Below are 6,577 nucleotides of genomic sequence, written 5' to 3'. Positions count from 1 at the left end.
CGTAGGCACGGCAGATGAAACCCCTCATCGTGTTGTTGGCCACATTCGAGCGCCTGTCAAGTTAGGAAGGATTGAGAGAGTAGTAACTTTCTTTCTAGTCCCAACCTTGAGTAAGGCTCTTTATCTCGGGGTTGATTTCATGAAGAAATACAATTTACTAGCCGGCGTTGCATGTCTATCGCTTGAGGAAGAGTCTGGTGAGGTTTCATTGGATCCATCGCAACACCAGTTAAGCAACGACGAGAGGAAACATTTGGAGGAGGTCATAGGCCAGTTTCCGTCGTTTGAAGTTAGGGGACTGGGCAAAACTTCATTAGAGACGCACATCATTGACACGGCAGATGCAGTTCCGGTAAAACAACGTCACTATCCGGTATCTCCAGCAGTGCAAAGCCTAATGTATGCAGAGCTGGATAGAATGCTTGACATGAAGGTCATTGAGCCCAGTGAAAGTCCCTGGAATAATCCTGTAACTTTGGTCCTTAAAGGCACAAAGAACAGGTTATGCCTAGATGCCAGGAAGCTCAATGCCCTTACTGTCAAGGATGCCTATTCGCTCCCAAATATTGAAGGCCTTCTTAGCCGGCTTAGAGATACACACATCATTTCGAGTGTTGATTTGAAAGATGCCTTTTGGCAAATACCACTCGAAATGAAGAGTCGGGAGAAGACTGCGTTTACGGTACCAGGAAGGCCTTTATATCATTTTACGGTCATGCCTTTTGGGTTGTGTAATGCAGCCCAAAGGATGTGTCGTTTAATGGATAAAGTCATTCCTGCAAATCTTCGTGAAAGGGTGTTTGTCTATCTTGATGATTTGCTCATTGTTGCCCCTGATTTCAAAACACATTTGGAACTTTTGCGACAAGTTGCAAAAGCTCTGAATGAGGCGGGACTGACTATCAACGTGGCCAAATCCAAATTTTGCTTCAAGGAGTTGCGCTATCTGGGATATATAGTTGGTGGGGGAACATTGAAACCAGATCCAGGCAAAGTCTCAGCGATAGTCAGCTGTGAGTATCCAAAGAGAGCCAAACAAGTTAGACGTTTCATGGGCATGACAGGATGGTACAGGCGATTTATTGCAGATTATGCGGAAATTGCTGCACCGATTTTTAAGACATTGAAAAAGGGACGTGGGTTTGAGTTCGGCGATGAGGCGAAAGCAGCGTTTGAACGGTTAAAGGATGCGCTAACCCAGAGTCCAGTTTTAAGGCACCCCGATTTCGAAAAAAGATTTTTCATCCAGTGTGATGCTTCCGATGTGGGAATTGGTGGTGTTCTATTTCAAAGAGACGATGCGGGAGGAGAAAACCCTATCGCATACGTCTCTCAGAAATTGACCGCAGCGCAAAAGAACTATTCCGTTACTGAAAGGGAGTGCCTGGCCGTGGTGATGTCGATAAAAAAATTTCGCCCTTATATTGAGTTAATGCCTTTTACGGTCATCACTGACCATTCATCACTGAAGTGGCTGATGGCGAATAAAGAACTGAGTGGTCGTTTGGCAAGGCGGAGTCTTTTGCTGCAGGGGCACAATTTCGAGATAGAGCACCGACGGGGTAGTCAGAACGTGGTACCGGATACTTTATCGAGATACAATTTGGACGAACTGGAGTTAGCATCCTTTAACCTAGTAGACCTGGATGCTCCAGTGTTTAAGGAGGAAGACTATTTGGACAAAGTGAAAACCGTGGTGGAGAATCAATCAAGTTTGCCAGATTTACGCGTGGTTGATGGCTTTCTCTATAAGCGGACAACACCAGTGACAATAAATATTCCATTGGAAGATTCAGTCTGGAAGTTGTGGGTTCCACAATCTCTCACTGAGTCTGCTATAGAGAAAGCCCACAACCCAACTACGGCGGCGCATGGTGGTTTTCATAAAACTCTGGGTAGGCTTAAAGAGTATTACTATTGGCCGAATATGAATACTCAGGTAAGACTTTTCGTCCAAAAGTGCCGAATTTGTAAAGAGACGAAACCCAATAATCAAGTTATGCGGCAACCCATGGATTCTCATGTAGAAATAGACCGACCGTTTCAGAAAGTTTATATAGACTTTTTAGGCCCCTACGTTCGCTCTAAGACCGGAAATAGTTTCATTTTTATAGTTTTGGATCATGTGACAAGATATGTTTTATTAAAACCAATGAGTAAGGCGACTTCAAGGAATGTGATAAAATTCCTTGAGGCCGAAGTATTCCATAAATTTGGTGACCCAGAAACTATCTTGTCAGACAATGGAAAACAATTTACTGGAAAAGATTTTGGAGCGTTCCGTCACATGAAGACTGGGTTATACTCTCCGCAAGCAAATGCGTCGGAGCGGGTAAATCAGTCTATACTGGCAGCGATTCGGGCCTATCTACATGAGGATCAACGGGATTGGGATCAAAATTTGTCCGCGATTGAATGTGCACTGCGATCGTCTGTACACTCCTCGATTGGCATGACACCCTACTTTGCCTTGTTTGGTACTAATATGGTTACTCACGGTAGCGTTTATAGGCTGGCTAGGAAATTGGACTCCATGAAAGACCCTGAGTTTAGTGCTTTACCCAAGTCTACCAAGTTGGAGTTAGTGAGACAGGAAGTTGGAAAAAGGCTAGAAAAGAGTTACCGTGATCGAGCTCGTAAGTATAATATACGCGCTAGGAAAATCAAGTTTTTCCCTGGTCAGGAGGTTTATCGGAGAAATCACCAGCTTAGTGATTTCAGCAAGAATATTAATGCTAAATTGAACCGAAAATATCTCAAATGCCGAATTGTGAGAGCGGTCGGAAAACGCCTCTACGAAATTGAAGATCTAAAGGGAAAACCGTTAGGCGTATATCACGCGAAAGATTTAAAACAGTAACGATTTCCTTTCTCTTTTGACAAAATGTGTAGTTGATATAAAGAAAATGAATCACTTACCTCATTAATAGTTATGTATACTGGCAATTTCATCTTTCTTCGTTTAAATCCAAGGTCAATAGGTTAAGGTATATATAGGCTATAGTGTAGGGAAAAATGAAAACGAGAAATTAGTTAATTGAATTTTTGAAACAAATTTCAGAAATATTGCTTACCGTGAATTGGTCGTAACAGTTTAGCTTAGCTAAGAAATCTTCGGATGACCAATATCAGCAATACCTGGGTCCATGGAATACAATTCACCTGTTAGGAGAGATTATACTTACGGCGTTTATTACTTACCTTTGGTGATACTTACCTTTAGCAACATGTTTGAACCAAGTTAGTAGATACAAAATCAAAACAAATATAGACCAAAAACAAGCCAGAGGCAAACCAAACAAAGATCAACTCAGAAACAAGCCAAAAACCAAAAGCAAATAGAAGCGAACAGAAACCAATCATACAAGAACAAATCAAATGCATTCCAACTGAGTTCGCATCACTTTCGAACCATTCTTAAAATCAGGATAATACAAGAAAAACGTTTCGCGAATTTATACTAGGCCGATCCGAATCGAAGGGAAAACAAATAAAATTTGTTTCGAACTCGAATAAATTCCAGCTCAAAATAAAATCCAAGTTACACAATATATACACAAGTATAAACTAAATTCAAATAAAGTTACAATTGAAATCAAGTTAAATTCCAATTAAAATCAAGTGAAATTCAAATTAAATGTCAATTGAATTTGATTTGGGTTAAATTAAATTAAATTAAATTAAATTAAATTAAATTAAATTAAACTAAATTAAATTAAATTAATTAAATTAAATTAAATTAAATTAAATTAAATTAAATTAAATTAAATTAAATTAAATTAAATTAAATTAAATTAAATTAAATTAAATTAAATTAAATTAAATTAAATTAAATTAAATTAAATTAAATTAAATTAAATTAAATTAAATTAAATTAAATTAAATTAAATTAAATTAAATTAAATTAAATTAAATTAAATTAAATTAAATTAAATTAAATTAAATTAAATTAAATTAAATTAAATTAAATTAAATTAAATTAAATTAAATTAAATTAAATTAAATTAAATTAAATTAAATTAAATTAAATTAAATTAAATTAAATTAAATTAAATTAAATTAAATTAAATTAAATTAAATTAAATTAAATTAAATTAAATTAAATTAAATTAAATTAAATTAAATTAAATTAAATTAAATTAAATTAAATTAAATTAAATTAAATTAAATTAAATTAAATTAAATTAAATTAAATTAAATTAAATTAAATTAAATTAAATTAAATTAAATTAAATTAAATTAAATTAAATTAAATTAAATTAAATTAAATTAAATTAAATTAAATTAAATTAAATTAAATTAAATTAAATTAAATTAAATTAAATTAAATTAAATTAAATTAAATTAAATTAAATTAAATTAAATTAAATTAAATTAAATTAAATTAAATTAAATTAAATTAAATTAAATTAAATTAAATTAAATTAAATTAAATTAAATTAAATTAAATTAAATTAAATTAAATTAAATTAAATTAAATTAAATTAAATTAAATTAAATTAAATTAAATTAAATTAAATTAAATTAAATTAAATTAAATTAAATTAAATTAAATTAAATTAAATTAAATTAAATTAAATTAAATTAAATTAAATTAAATTAAATTAAATTAAATTAAATTAAATTAAATTAAATTAAATTAAATTAAATTAAATTAAATTAAATTAAATTAAATTAAATTAAATTAAATTAAATTAAATTAAATTAAATTAAATTAAATTAAATTAAATTAAATTAAATTAAATTAAATTAAATTAAATTAAATTAAATTAAATTAAATTAAATTAAATTAAATTAAATTAAATTAAATTAAATTAAATTAAATTAAATTAAATTAAATTAAATTAAATTAAATTAAATTAAATTAAATTAAATTAAATTAAATTAAATTAAATTAAATTAAATTAAATTAAATTAAATTAAATTAAATTAAATTAAATTAAATTAAATTAAATTAAATTAAATTAAATTAAATTAAATTAAATTAAATTAAATTAAATTAAATTAAATTAAATTAAATTAAATTAAATTAAATTAAATTAAATTAAATTAAATTAAATTAAATTAAATTAAATTAAATTAAATTAAATTAAATTAAATTAAATTAAATTAAATTAAATTAAATTAAATTAAATTAAATTAAATTAAATTAAATTAAATTAAATTAAATTAAATTAAATTAAATTAAATTAAATTAAATTAAATTAAATTAAATTAAATTAAATTAAATTAAATTAAATTAAATTAAATTAAATTAAATTAAATTAAATTAAATTAAATTAAATTAAATTAAATTAAATTAAATTAAATTAAATTAAATTAAATTAAATTAAATTAAATTAAATTAAATTAAATTAAATTAAATTAAATTAAATTAAATTAAATTAAATTAAATTAAATTAAATTAAATTAAATTAAATTAAATTAAATTAAATTAAATTAAATTAAATTAAATTAAATTAAATTAAATTAAATTAAATTAAATTAAATTAAATTAAATTAAATTAAATTAAATTAAATTAAATTAAATTAAATTAAATTAAATTAAATTAAATTAAATTAAATTAAATTAAATTAAATTAAATTAAATTAAATTAAATTAAATTAAATTAAATTAAATTAAATTAAATTAAATTAAATTAAATTAAATTAAATTAAATTAAATTAAATTAAATTAAATTAAATTAAATTAAATTAAATTAAATTAAATTAAATTAAATTAAATTAAATTAAATTAAATTAAATTAAATTAAATTAAATTAAATTAAATTAAATTAAATTAAATTAAATTAAATTAAATTAAATTAAATTAAATTAAATTAAATTAAATTAAATTAAATTAAATTAAATTAAATTAAATTAAATTAAATTAAATTAAATTAAATTAAATTAAATTAAATTAAATTAAATTAAATTAAATTAAATTAAATTAAATTAAATTAAATTAAATTAAATTAAATTAAATTAAATTAAATTAAATTAAATTAAATTAAATTAAATTAAATTAAATTAAATTAAATTAAATTAAATTAAATTAAATTAAATTAAATTAAATTAAATTAAATTAAATTAAATTAAATTAAATTAAATTAAATTAAATTAAATTAAATTAAATTAAATTAAATTAAATTAAATTAAATTAAATTAAATTAAATTAAATTAAATTAAATTAAATTAAATTAAATTAAATTAAATTAAATTAAATTAAATTAAATTAAATTAAATTAAATTAAATTAAATTAAATTAAATTAAATTAAATTAAATTAAATTAAATTAAATTAAATTAAATTAAATTAAATTAAATTAAATTAAATTTTTTTAATTTTTTGATCAAAATAAATTAAATCAGGTTTATTGATCAAAATAAATCATTCACAATTCATCCTTAATTCTAAAATCCCACGAAGCCTTAAGGCTTGTCTGCAGGTTAATTAAATTTTAAGTTTAATTGTATATAACAAAAAGTAACAATATCATTATAATTCAGCTCAGCTGTTTAATTTTGGCTTCCATAAGTTAAAGCTTTATGTGTGAAAATATTTCCTTATCTTCTTCTTCCTTCTTCTTTCATTTGTT

The sequence above is a fragment of the Haematobia irritans genome, chromosome 2 (assembly GCF_050003625.1).
Source record: "Haematobia irritans isolate KBUSLIRL chromosome 2, ASM5000362v1, whole genome shotgun sequence".
NCBI classification, from domain to species: Eukaryota; Metazoa; Arthropoda; class Insecta; order Diptera; family Muscidae; genus Haematobia; species Haematobia irritans.
Note: the sequence above shows the minus strand (reverse complement) of the source record.